At 40.2% G+C, this 14,300-nt stretch overlaps 1 long non-coding RNA gene across 1 annotated transcript; it reads left to right on the top strand.

Moving 5' to 3' along the window:
* The first annotated feature begins 8,636 nt into the window (after positions 1-8,636).
* LOC118496195 lies at positions 8,637-14,223 on the top strand. Its single transcript, XR_004898686.1, has 3 exons — positions 8,637-8,647; positions 11,370-11,377; positions 13,682-14,223. It is a non-coding gene; the product is annotated as an uncharacterized LOC118496195 (long non-coding RNA).
* The last annotated feature ends 77 nt before the right edge of the window (positions 14,224-14,300 follow it).

A 14,300-nucleotide genomic window follows, 5' to 3' on the forward strand; every position in this document is an offset into this window, starting at 1 on the left:
TACTTAATTTGTCAGCAGTAACATAATCAACACCAATAAAATGCGAGCGTGAGAGAGCTCTCTTCTGACAGAGAAACATATTAAAACAGGATAAAAACATGGAATACATCAATTAGGACCAATCTTTTGCAGAATCTTTTTTTGAAAGTACAACTCAAGTCTGCTTAATGTAGTCGCTTCATTTCATGCCACAGACATTAAAACCTATGGCTTTTCTAAAATATCCAGTTGTGCAAGATATTAAAGTACTGGAGAGGGAGGAACTAGGGTCCCCTTGTATGATCAGCCAGTGTATGGAACTATTGTCCAAGTTACAGGTGACAACCTTTGTCTTCATTGTTTTGCCGAATCATTCACTCTGACTTTCAGAGAGAATGAAGATTTACCCAAGATAGTTATGCAAACTCAAATTCAGTGAATGCAGAACAACTGAATTCCCAATGAAAAATGATAAAATGATATGAAATGAAATGATAAAAGGTCTTGCATTCTAGATACCTTGCAATACCTCAATACATGTGAACATTCCTCTGTCAATATTATGCATGGTATCTTGGGGGGAGTGGCATTACATTATATTGTGCATTGTACATGTATTCTTTAAATTAGACCACTTTTGCAGCATAATTTGTGTAAGGAAATACTGGCGCTGTGACATAGCTGAGACTTTTCAGGTATCAATTGACACCAAGGTTTTAAATGTTAGAAGGGCCAAACACCATGGAAATATGTATCTGCTCCGGAGCAGGGTAAGCACTGAGTTTGCAGGGTTATCCCCTGAAAATCCACTAAACTCTGGGCTAAAATTGGCTGTGTGAAAGGGGGCTAATGGAATTTGCGTCACAAATTTGTTGTCCAATCACATGCCTTCTTTGTCACATCATCAGTGCGTGCGTGCTTTACGTTTAGGGGAAAGTGGGGTGAGTTGTGCCAGTTTTTACTCAAAGTGACTTTAACACTTTAGGCCATGACAGTAATGCCTTTAACTTAAGGATGTACATATATTTCAGGATGTGGTGCATCCATGAGAACAATAACTTTGGATCTGAAATAAATTGTTTCAGAAATATAGCTTTTGGGAAAAAAGTGGTCTTGTGGCACAACTTGCCCCTGGTGCGGGGTAGGTTGTGCCTTTGGGGGAATACGTTGGGGTAAATTGTGCCAGTGATTTCTGAAGTAAAACAGAACATTTTAATGTTATGAACTGTAATGCTATATGAAAGCAAGACAAATTCAATACAAAATTACTCATTTAAGGATTATTTTGATATTGTCACCCTATTAAACTGTTGGAATAAGTCATATTTTGTAGGTTTTGGGAAAACACAAAAAACTTAAATACACAATATATGATATTTGTGAATCATTTCAGGCAAAAAGGCTTTGGCAATAGATGCCTGTTGACATACATAGAACACTGTCTGTCAATTATGTAACATATAAGAATAAAGTGACTAGGCTAATTTCTAAACATCTTATTATGTCTTAGGCCACTTAAAAACTTAATACAACTTCTCTTTAATAACATAGTGCAAATTCAAAACTGAAATCAGTGTTAGCTAAATTAAACAAATGGCAGGTAGGCCTAAATCAAACACTGATGAGGCATGCCCATCTTCTCACTTCTCCAGATTATCCCCTGTGAGTATGTAGGTCTAAGTGGTCTGGATCTGGCCTACTAGTTAACATCCCACTTGTCAATGCTGCAGGGGAATAAAATGTCTGCTCCCTTCTGGCTGTGCCACCAAGTTTTTGGGGTGTGGGTAGTTTCTTGAGCACATCACCTCTAGGGATGAGTCCTTCATCACTGGCACAACTTAACCCAGGCCCTTTGGCACAAATCACCCCAGACCCACAAGTTTGAAAAACTAGCATGATCCAGCAGTTAAAAGCTGACATCATGCCAACTCTATAGACTCATTATGTAGCCTGCTAAAGCACTAAAACAGTGTGAAATGTTTTCAAACTTGTCTATAATTGTTCAGACACTACAATTAAAAAACCTTAATCATAGAAATTTTACTGTGAAAGGAAAAAAACAGTTTTTTGAGCTAAAATGTGCTTACCTCTCATGCCATGTGTCTCTTTTCTTTGGAGGATGAGTAAAATGGATGGCTTTTCAAAATGATGTGGTCACATGACCAATTTCTTCTATGGTTTTCCAGAAACAAGGGGTGGATCTACTTCCCCCCTGGCACGAATCACCCCACTCTCCCCTACATCATAACAGACTGTGGTGCTAATGGTTTTAGCATTCTCCGTGAAATGGTTAGCATAGCTTGAATGTTTTCCTATAAACTATCCATCAAATGGACCCTACCTTTACTTGGTTGAAGCTTAAATAATCCACTAACAAACTACTTAAGACCACACAAATCTGTGTTTTTATTGAACTATTCCTCCAGGAGTATTGTGCTAATGGTTTTAGCATTCTCCATTCACATGCATTAAAACTTGTTAGCATTTGAGCTAACATTAAATACTAACGTGAATAATGCAGATTTGGGGGATGTACCTGCAAGTAGCTTTGAAACCATGTCAGGCTAATTTGAATTATCATGAGCTAAAAGTAAAGAACAATGCAGTTGTTTCCCATTGGGGACATGATTGGAAGTGTTGTGAAGTTAGCTTGCGGGCTTCTCACATAAAGCCGTGCTAATGGAGACATTTTAACATTGCTGCTTCCTGTTAAAATGAAGGCCGAGTTCAAAGATGGGTGTGGTCTGAGCAAGGACGCTGGTAGCAGGAAGGTAGAAAGTAGAAACAGGACACTTTACGCTCCTGGCCTGATTTACTTTAGTTAAGTCTAGTTACTTTCCATCGCTGTAAAAATAAGAAGGAATTTCATGTGTCTCTGTCTGTACATCTTAAACAGCTGTATCAGTTAATTATAAAGATCCCATTACATCATGCCATCAGAAAGTCTCATTTTACACTCTCCATGTTACACAAATGCAACTCACACAATCTCCAAATCAGCTGAATTCCCTGCAGATCCAGAGAGATGCTGGATTGGCAGGCCGGCTGCTGTCAGCATCGTCTCTGTCACCTGTGCTGCTCGCCAGCCAGCTGCTCCTCCTGTGATAAGACCCCAGTTTATAATGCGGCTGAAAATACTGGACTCAATCTGGCTGTCCGCCGATCACTCAGTCTCTCTGTCTGCTCACAAACTGCAGCTCATCTTCCTCGCTGTCAGTCAGGAAGCGGATGCAGCTCCATTGTTAAACTCTTTTGTGTTTTGTACCAGCCGCAACAGTGACGCTGGTACTGTTCTCACCTTGAGAGTATTAACTGCTGTAGCAGAAACTACCACAGAGGAGGATGTGAGTACTTTGTCAGTTGTTTGTATTTCTGTCTGTCTGTCTGTCTGTGGACAGATTTTGTCACCGCAATTGTGTTTCAACCGTACAAGATGTAGACTCTTTACATGTGTGTAGTTAAGATCAAAGTGAAGTGAGTTAGAAGAAGGGTGTGGTCTGGGTTAGGGTTAGGTTGGGGTTAAAATGCAGCGCCCGGGATAGAGGGCACGGGCACAAGGCAAGGCAAGGCAAGGCAAGGCAAATTTATTTGTTTTATTCATACACGGCAGCAATGCAATGCGCTTCACACAAAAACAATGATAAAAAATTACAATTTGTAAAGAATTGTATATATAACAACAAAGAGTCCATTTAAAAATAAATAGATAAATAAATGAATAGATAAAGAAGACATATAAAAACTAATGTGCATTAACTGCAGAACGCATCTGAGAAAAGCTTGGTCTTTAGCTTTGTTTTAAAAAATGGTAATAGTTGGGGCGTTTTTTATGTTCTCTGGAAGCTGGTTCCAAAGATGGATGCCATAGTGGTTAAAAGCTGCTTCCCTCTGTTTTGTTCTGACAGTAGGTTTCAGTAGTAGTTGCTTATGTTGTGATCTAAGGGGTCTTGGTTGAGAATATTGTTGGAACATGTCATGCAGGTAGTTTGGTCCCATCCCCTTCAGTGACTTAAAAACTAACAGAAGTGCCTTAAAATCAATTCTGTATCTAATTGGGAGCCAGTGTAAGGACTTTAAGATTGGGGTGATATGATCTGTTCTTTTTGTTTTAGTAAGGATTCTGGCTGCACTATTCTGTACCATTTGGAGTGGTTTTAAAGTCTTTTTGGGGAGTCCTGTTAAAAGCACATTGCAATAATCAATCCTACCACTACAAGGGGAGTTTGGGTTAGGTCCGATTTGGAGTCCAGCTGGTGTGATCCCATCGCAATATAGTCTCTAGTTTCATTTACTTTTAATTAATTTTTACACAGTAGCCGTGAAGTAGCTTTAATTTCAATTCTACATGTCTTTTTCAATTTGCCAGACTTAAAGAATAAGTGATGGAAATTAGAGTCAAAATTGACTTTAAACAGGAAAACATCTGTTCAAGCAATGAATAGAACTTAAAATGGTGGCAAACGTCAATCAAAAGACTCTAAGACTCTATGATTATATAGAGCATACATTTAATTTATGTATTTATAAAAAAGAATGGGAGTTAATGAATGACTTGACTGAATGCAGCGTCCCTGCCGCTTTCCCCATTTCTCAGAAGTGTCAGCCACCTTCATCTCATCTCATTTCCCTCCATACAAAATGAATGGTGGTGAATCAATGATGCCAATGTGAGGCGCCGTCTGAATGAAAGTTCTAAATGAAATGGGCAAGGCATGCACCATTGGGAAACAAACGGCTTGCTTTTATCCAGCAGCAGGCAGACTGTTTCTCTCTGTGTGAAAGCAGCAGGAAGGTGGATTGGGGGGGGGTGGTGGGGGGGGTAGGACCCTGGGGACAGCAGTCTTAACTGGGTGTAGCATGACCCGAATCCTTCTTTTTTGGCTGCACTGAGAGAATATGAGGCCAAAGCTGCAGGCTGCCACTGAGGATCTGGATCTGAGGATCTGGATCTGAGGGCCTGGATCTGAGGGTCTGGATCCGAGGGTCTGGATCCAAGGATCTGGATCCGAGGGTCTGGATCCGAGGGTCTGGATCCGAGGGTCTGGATCTGAGGATCTGGATCTGAGGATCTGGATTTGAGTAGCTGGCTGTTGGCCATGAAGCCCTGTCTAAAACAAGCGAGCCAGCTACCTTCACCATGCAGGGAACATTGATGCACATTCTGCGGTCTGGGTGCTAAAAGGATCCACAGGTTAAATGTTAATTGTGGTTCATTACAACTTGCCAGTGGTGCAAGACGTATTCAGATCTCCTATAGAAATATGTCAAGGTAAAATTATTCTACCAGAATTAAAACTCTTTCATTCAAAAGCCTAGTCAAGCATAGTATCAGTACATTAAGTATCCTGCAGCAGAATGACTCCTTAGGCTATAGTTAAAGGGGCTGTACTCGAAATACTGAAAATAATTCATTAGATATTGATGGATACAGAATTTGTGCGTAAAACGTTCGTACCCATGTTCAAGCAGAGATTTGAATGTGTGAATAAGGCCCACTGTTCTCATACCTGATAGAAATAGCAGAAACTCAGCTGAACTGTGTGTAAATGAGTATCACAACCTGCCTTTATTAAGGGTGTTTCAAGTGCTGTCATACAGAGCTGTACAAGGCATTTGATTATGACTTTTGCATACTTTCCCATCCTCTATGTAATTGGAGGATTTGACAAACGACTGTACACTGAAGACAGAAGACACTGAACACAAAGCAGATAAGACAATTCAGAGGATGGGTTGGGACACAAAATGTGCAATCGTTCCTGCTGCAGACCTGAAACAGAAATGATATGAGGCTGAGGGAGGTGTAGATCCTCTGCTAACCCAGATAAACATCTGGACTGGCTGCATGTTCATTGTCATAAACTCAGTCAATACATGAAAAAAGCATAAATAAATGAATACAAATTGTACTTTTTCGTTCATTTGATTTTCATTTCATAAACAGGTATTAAAAAACAAAAAACGAATGGTTATTTGATTTTCGTTTTAAAATACAAAATTTGAAATTGAAATACAAGGCATTTTTTCCTTTTCATGGTCAAAATGGGATGGGAGAAATTTAAAATATACTTTGGTTTTCATTTTCTATTTCATATAACAAAAAATAAAATCACTCGAAAATAGAAACGAAAAAAGGCTTGTTTTTTCATATTCAGAGACCGGATGTTGTCATTTCCACGGCAACAGCGCCAGTGTAGCCTACTATTGGTGGTGCTTTCAGCCCAGGCTAAAATTACTTTGGAAACCCTAATGCATATGTTTATATGTATTGCCTCATTTATGTATTTCATGAAATAAAAATTGAATGACCAAAACATACACTACCATATTTGCTTTAACTCAGGCTGCAGGGGACATTCTAAAACGCTTAACATGAAAAAAAAAACACTTAACCATCACTATATTTCTCATGGCCATACCTTGTCATGAATACTTAGCCTGTCAAAAAACTAAACCGGAATTCAATATAGATTATAGAAGTTATCTCATTAACGTTTTCTTCTTCATTGGCGCCTATGGCGAGGAAGAAGCTTAACGTGGTTTAATGTACCTAAACAATGATCAATGATTACCAAATTTCTATCTCATATTGCTCCTCATAACCACTGAAAACTGTCAAAAAAATCTAACCCAAAGTCCAATTATTATGGACGTTATCTGACTGATATCTGACTGATCATTGTTTAGGTAGATTAAACCATGTTAAGCTTTTTCACGTTAAGCGTTTTAGAATGTCCCGGCTGCAGTTGAGGGAAACTGTAGCCTATAACTTCCTAATTACCGATCATCCATTTTTTGCCCCCCTTTACATAAATATACATAAATATGGCTATGAAATAGATAATGAAATACATAAATGAGGCAATACATATGAACATACGCATTAGTCATTATAGTTCAATAGCCTAAATACATATGTTTTACTTTTATTTATTTCAGGGGACTTTTATTTATTCCGTCTATTTACATGCACGTTATATTCAAAGGAAGTTTTGTTATCTCACAGAATTCAACTAAAAGCAACTAGCAAGCCTGCCTGACGGTCCGTGTACTTGGTGGCCAACGGATTTTCGTTTTGAAAAGAAAAAAACAAAAACGAAAAACGGCCAGTTTCCCAATTACCATTAATAAATAGGAAAACAAAAAACGGAAAACAACCCATTATTCGTTTTTTGTTTTGATATTAAAAAACGGAAAATGAAAAACAATCTCGTTATCCGATTTTCTTTGATGTATTTGTAGATGGAACTCGGAAATTAAAATGTGTGTATAAATCTTATTCCTTTGTCAGTACCCGATCTGTACCGCCTGTAAAATCCGTTCTGTGCACTGCCTGATCAGTTCTACGCTTGCGCGAACACCGGCAAACTTCACAGCTCTATGCACGCATTGGCATAAGGATGTTTGGACATTCCCGGTTACCGGAAGAAAACATTAGACAGTGACAGTAGACCGTTATGATGGCAAAGATGAAGTTTACAAGGTGTTTGCTGGAGTTGCCTAAAGTATCTGTTAATGATATACGGAGGTCGTCCGGCCATCCAGTACAACACCATGTAGCAAATTAAATAAAGGCTTCAAATTTTACGTTTCGTCATTTCTTTACAACTTTGAAGGTAATTTGCTAACGCTAGCTAGCCTGAGCTAGAAGCCTTGTTTTGGTGTTATAAGTCATGACTCCGTCCTGCTTCAGGTTAACCATGTTTTAAATAAAGTTTAAGCATGTGTATACCTCTCACTTCATGTGTTTGTACTTTTATGAAAGTATCAGGTAAAAACAGGGCTACAAATGAGATCTCTGTGAGAGACCAGCATACTCCTAGCAAACTATTATGTAGCTCAGTGCTGGACATTTCACCCCTAATTCCGGTCACTTTACTGTATTTGTATTTGTTTAGTATTTGGTTTAGAAGCCTTTATTGGTGATTTTTTACGGTACAAAGTCCTGCTATATACGTACATAGCTAGCTATATATGCTCCGCTATGTCGCGTTAGCATGCAGCTACAATAGTTAGCTATGAGTATGCTAACGTTAGATTGTAGTGGAACGAAGCAGCACTTTCTAACGTCAAAAATCGCAGACCAAACACTACACAATCGGACATGTTTCAGCAGGAATGTGACCCGGAATTGGGGAGAATTTAACAACATTGCCAGCTAAGATGACCGTTAGCATGTAGTTACTATAGTGTTTACTGCCGTTAGCATGTAGCTACTATAGTGGTATACAGCAGTGGTGGCTGGGAGAGCTGTCATCCCATCTTCAAAAGGACACTTATGTACGTTTACACTTCATCGCATTAATAATAGACAGTCTATGGTTATTAGTCAAAACGAAGTATTAGGTAAAAACATTAACGTAAACAACACAACAACGATGTCGCTACACGGTTTTGGATCAGTGACAAGTTTCGAATGTTTGTAGCTATGACTATTGTATAATAAAGATTTAATAAAAAAAGATTTAATAAAAAAGTTGTAATGTTTGGTCATAAAGTGTTGACACATGTTACTTATATACAGTCTATCGTGCAGGCAGAACGGATCGTGTACCGACAGTTACAAATCGCACAGGGACATTGTTAGTTTTCTACTACGTAATTATGCGCATCCACAGAACGGATCTTACAGGCAGTACTGGCCAATAAATGCTATTGAAGGGCGGGAGTAACTTCCAGGTCACGAAAAAAATACCAATGCAAAATTAAGGAATACGACTTATACACACGTATTTTAATTTCTGAGTTCCATCTACAAATACATCAAAGACAATCGGATAACGAGATTGTTTTTCGTTTTCCGTTTTTTAATATCAAAACAAAAAACGAATAATGGGTTGTTTTCCGTTTTTTGTTTTCCTATTTACTAATGGTAATTGGGAAACTGGCCGTTTTTCGTTTTTGTTTTTTTCCTTTCAAAACGAAAATCCGTTGGCCACCAAGTACACGGACCCCTGACATCAGTGCATCATAGCATATCAGTATCTGCAAACAAAAGAAAATATGACTAAAACACGAGCGCGGCAGAGTCCCAGCTCAGCTAGAGCGGGTAACGCCAGCTCTGCAGACGGACCAGAGTCAGTCAGCACCGGGGAGCAAACCGCAGGGACCGAGGTCACAGGGCTGGAGGCTAGCTGCTAGCTAGCTGCAGCAGCTAATATTAGAATATTAGACCCAGCACCGGAGGTCTGATCCCCATGATCTGATCCCGAACCCCCGGTGACTCTCTGCCAGATCAGCAAGCAACAGAAAGTTTGCTGGGATTGGTAATGGTGGCGTAACGGTAACGTTACAGCCGTGAACTGAAATTGTATTTCCTCAGCTGGTTCGACTCTCTTGGGGCGAAGTTGTCTGCTGCGGGTAGAGACAGAGAGTCAGAGGAAGGCAGGGAGAGAGGTAATAAATAAATGTGACATTATGAAATAAAAGTCCCCCCAAGCATTATCAAGAGTATGTTTCCAGAGTAATTTTAGCCTGGGCTGAAAGCACCACTGGTAGGCTACACTGGCGCTGTTGCCTTGGAAATGACAACATCCGGTCTCTGAATATGAAAATAACAGGCTTTTTTCATTTCTATTTTCGAGTGATTTTATTTTTCTTATATGAAATAGAAAATGAAAATCACAGCATATTTTTAATTTCTCCCATCCCCTTTTGACCATGAAAAGGAAAAAAATGCCTTGTATTTCAATTTCAAATGTTGTATTTTAAAACAAAAATCAAATAACCATTCGTTTTTTGTTTTTTAATACCTGTTTATGAAATGAAAATCGAATGAATGAAAAAGTACACGGACCGTTTGTATTCTTAACTTTTTTAACATTTATTTAGTCAACTGAACATTTTGTTTTAGACTGTAGTAAACACAGACTTTTACCTAACTGTAAAACCATCCTGCAATAAATATATAAATCAAGCATCATGCTCACCTTGAGAATACATTGTCCTTCAGTTCCTGTGTTGAAGGAATCTTGTTTCAGGGGGAGTCAGAATATTGAGTTGAATAAAACACAGAGGAAACCAACAGGAGAGACAGACAGACAGACAGAGACACAGACAGACAGACAGACAGACAGACAGACAGACAGACAGACAGACAGAGACACAGACAGACAGACAGACAGCTTGGTTTGAGACAGACTCAGGAGGACTGGTTAAGTATGAAGAAGGTTTGGACAGACATTATAGAGGTGTGAGGGACAAAGACCAGTCCTTCCAGAAAAATGCAGAGTTTTTTTGTGATTGTTACGGGTAAAAATCCTTGATTATGCGGCACGTTTTCTTAAAAAATGCGATGGAATATGCGGGATATTTATGCAATTTTATGCGATGAAATTGCGGGAACTTGCAAAAATTGCGGGAACTTGCAAAAACTGCGGTTTCATCGTGGCTTCATCGCGGGGTTTGCAGCTTTTCGATGATGTTCACGTCGCGTAATTACGTCACTTCATAACGTTCCCATGGCAACAGGGGAAAATGGCGGCTCTTGTGTGAAGTAAACGCAACATTTTTCAACTTTCTGCTAAGATTATGTCACTTTTCTGCAACGAAAATGCGGGGATTATGAAATCATGCAAGCCCCGCATATTTTGCGTGGAAATCGGCGAAAGTGCGGTGTATTTGAAAAAATTGATTGCTTTTTAAATAGAAGCATTTGAAAAAATGTAGAAGGAATTTGAAAGGGATGACATCTGGTTCTTTGCTTGGATGCTGTGGGAAGAAAAGGATCAGTTGGAAAATCTTGTGATCATTTCAAACATTCAGAAGCAACCAAAGGAGGGCACTGGAGCAATATGGAGTAATGTGGGTGGATGTGTTAGGATAGATGAGCTGTAAGGAAGATGATGGAAGAAAAGAAACTACTACACACTGAAATGAACACATACACAACACAGATCTCTGCAGATGTGAGCAGCTGAAGACAGGGACGAACTTTACTCACTGATCAATCACAGTGGAAATCAATGAAAGCATTTAAATTAGCCATTACCCCGAAGCTTCACGCTCAGATCCTTGACTGTCTTCACCTTTACTGAAACTGTGATGCACGTCTTCAAATAACTCACTTTAACTGAGAACACACACACACACACACATACACACACGCCGCCTGCTCCAGCTCATAATCCCTCAGGCAACTTTTGATGGTAACTTTAATCTTTGTGCTCCATCCCCAAGAAAAACTTCCAAACCTCCAGCTCTCTCTGGAACCAGCAAATACAGTATGTGAGGCGAGTGGCCCTTCTTTATTTCTTCGCATGCTTTCGGCAGCCCTGAAGTGAAAAACACAACAGCAGTTCACCTATTTTCTCCCTTCCTCGCTGAATTGTTTCTCTCCATTATGTGCAGTGACATTCTCTGTCTGAAGGACACTGGGTGTCGGCCAACAGCTTCCGCTGTGCCGGCCCAGCCGTTTAATTGAAACTGTGAAAGAATTCTCTTTTGGCACAAAAGCTTGAGCAGAAAGGCCGGCGAACCTGATAAAAAAGGGATTAGGAGAAAGGCATTATGTTGAGTGTGACACGGCAAGCTTGTGTAGGAATTAGTAAAGGCCTGAGCCGTCCTGGATCGGTCAGGCAGATGGACAAACCAGTGGTTAATGGAGTGGTCAGAGGCTAAAACCAATTTCACAACAAGAGCTGTGGAACACTGTGAACATTGTGGTCAACACAGCAGCACAGGAGGTACAGCTACCTCACTCACCTGCAGGTAAGTGAGGTAGCTGTACCTCCTGTGCTGCCAGGAAATATTTGAAATGTTTTGAGGTGTTTAGCTCATGTAGGTGTCTCATTCATCTTTAATTGAAGCTAGCTGTCTGCATAGATGCACACAAATAACCCTCAACACCTCACAAGCATGACTCATCTCATCATTAGAATGATACAGAGCTTTCTGCATCAGGTGCAGTTTTCAGAAAATGTGATTTGTTAAATACTAAATGCCAATGGTGGAACTTAACTATATATACTTACCCAAGTACTACATTTAAAGCTGCATCCTTCAATGTAATGTGAAGGATCATTACCTGACTCTGCATCCCCCCCCTTCAGCCTTTTATTTTCCAAGCCTCAGTGTGCTCTCATCAACCTGCAGCAGATATTTTCCAGCCAAACAGAGATCCTGAGCCAGTGTACACTACCAGCTCAGCACCATAGAGCTGGGGAACATCGTGAGCATTTAGCAGCTAAAGACCAACACTAAAGTGAAACATCAGGACTCCCAATGAACCGTCATGTTGCTGCGTGTCCGCTGGATGTGTCGGCCATATTGTAAGGTGATCAAATGTCAGTGTTGCCTTTATCTTGTTCCTTTGGCCCGAAGTGGTCAAACAATCGACTGTAGTAATGCAGCTTTAATGCAGTACAGCTTTGAGGTACTTGTACTTGGGTATTGCATTTTATGCTGCTTTTTTATTATTAACCTATAACATAACTCATAATCATACTACAACTTATGATTAGCCTATGAAATACCACAAACATTGTTTTTAGTATGTAAAATTGTCATTAGTGCCTGACCCAAGACAGACAGGATACATCTGGGAGGGGAAAGGGTCATCTCCACCACTTCAGTGACCCTTAGGTGTAACAATTCAATTACATAATATATAGGAACATAATATGACATCGTCCACTTTACGTAATAAATACTTAAGTGTATTTTGACTTGTAATTGAGTATTATTACAGTGTTGTTGGTCCTAAAGAATCTGATTCCCCCACCACTGCCTCATACCAGATGTTGTCTATCTTTACTCCAATCTAAAGAAAATGTGTTTTATTGTTATAGAATGACAAACTGATGAATTCTGTTATTGTAGATGACTTTATTTAGCTGAAAATCATACCAGCCCGACTGTCCACAATCCTTCTCTTGATCATAAGACGACATCATGTTAAACTGAAGTGATACCCATATCACTGTGACATGGTTTCACTTTTCAGACACAGCGGGCTGCTTCAAGGTGGATTAAGGCGTGCCGCTGTGAAACCAGAGTTATTCTCAGCTCCATCACAGCCCTGTCCTCGATACCAAAGCGCTTTATAAATAGGCAACCAAATGGAGCACTGTTACATGTGAGGCCTGCCGTGTGTTGTACAGTCCCACTGAGGTCTGCTAAGATGAGCACACACATCATTTCAGTTTTCAGTTTCCCACGTTCCCTGGGATTTATGTCCATGGCTCAAACACTCATTAAACACACTTTATTAACTTGAAAGCTAATGTTCCTGCTTGTGTCTTATTCTCTGCAGGTGGAGTCATGGTGTGTCATCAGCCTCATGTGAGTGAGCAGAGGAGAAAGCTGCCTTCCAGTGGAGACGCCGTGCACTGCACCCCATGCTGCTCCCCGGCCCCTTTTAGCCTCTCTGTCCAGTCAGGGGGTTTCTGGTTGGGAACCAGCTTCCCTACACTGCAGTCAGTGGTGGACATGAGTTTACTGCAGGTGAGTATTCTCCGTCCACTACTGCAGATTGATGCTCTCTATCTTTGGCTTGTTTCTGTCCCTGAGTCGGCGGCGACGATGCCTCTGCGATGGACCCTAGTGTGTGAGTGAGTGCAGGTGGCGAGGGTCAGCTGGTGTTGTGAATCAGGCCGCTGAAGTGGTGACACGGCTTCTTCACAACACCAGGGCTCCTCCCCACCACTTCCTGCTGTCTGCGTGACACGTGTACACTCCTCAGATACTGCACATCAGAGTAAAGCCAATATGTGTCCATTCAATAGAAATACAGGTGGAGATGAGCCCTGTAATGATCTGTAACTGCTATCTGCAAAGTGTTGTAACTGTAGGAAGTGGATACTGTATCTTTGTATTATTACCAGTGTGTCCACAGAATGTGCTAGCATTTCATTGCAAAAATATGTAATTTCATAATAAGCTTATTTTCTTTTTTGAAATGGTGTGACACAATGTCACAGTTGCTCGAGGTATTTTCACCTGGCGTTCTCACAGTAAAATAGGTGTCAGCATCTTGCAGGCTATGAACATGGAAACCTGTGCTGCATGTCATACCCCTCTCTCTCTCCGAATCCTACATTTGAGACTAAATGACTTGTTAAAATGTTTTGTACACAGTAGAGCAGATGCTTTTGGCTGAATAGGATTCTGACATCAGACAATGGCTGGATTCTGTCCAGACGTACAGCGACGTCTGTCCGTCTAGACCTGCAGTCTTGGCTCTGAAATGAGTGTTCAGTAAATGTTTGAGTGGTAAATAAACACCTCGTGACTGAAGGAACAATATCACTGTCTTTGTCTCATTATTACTGTAACACTCATCAAGGGACATTTGGACACTTTCTGACATAATAAAAAGAACA

Source organism: Sander lucioperca, chromosome 10 (assembly GCF_008315115.2).
Source record: "Sander lucioperca isolate FBNREF2018 chromosome 10, SLUC_FBN_1.2, whole genome shotgun sequence".
NCBI classification, from domain to species: domain Eukaryota; kingdom Metazoa; phylum Chordata; class Actinopteri; order Perciformes; family Percidae; genus Sander; species Sander lucioperca.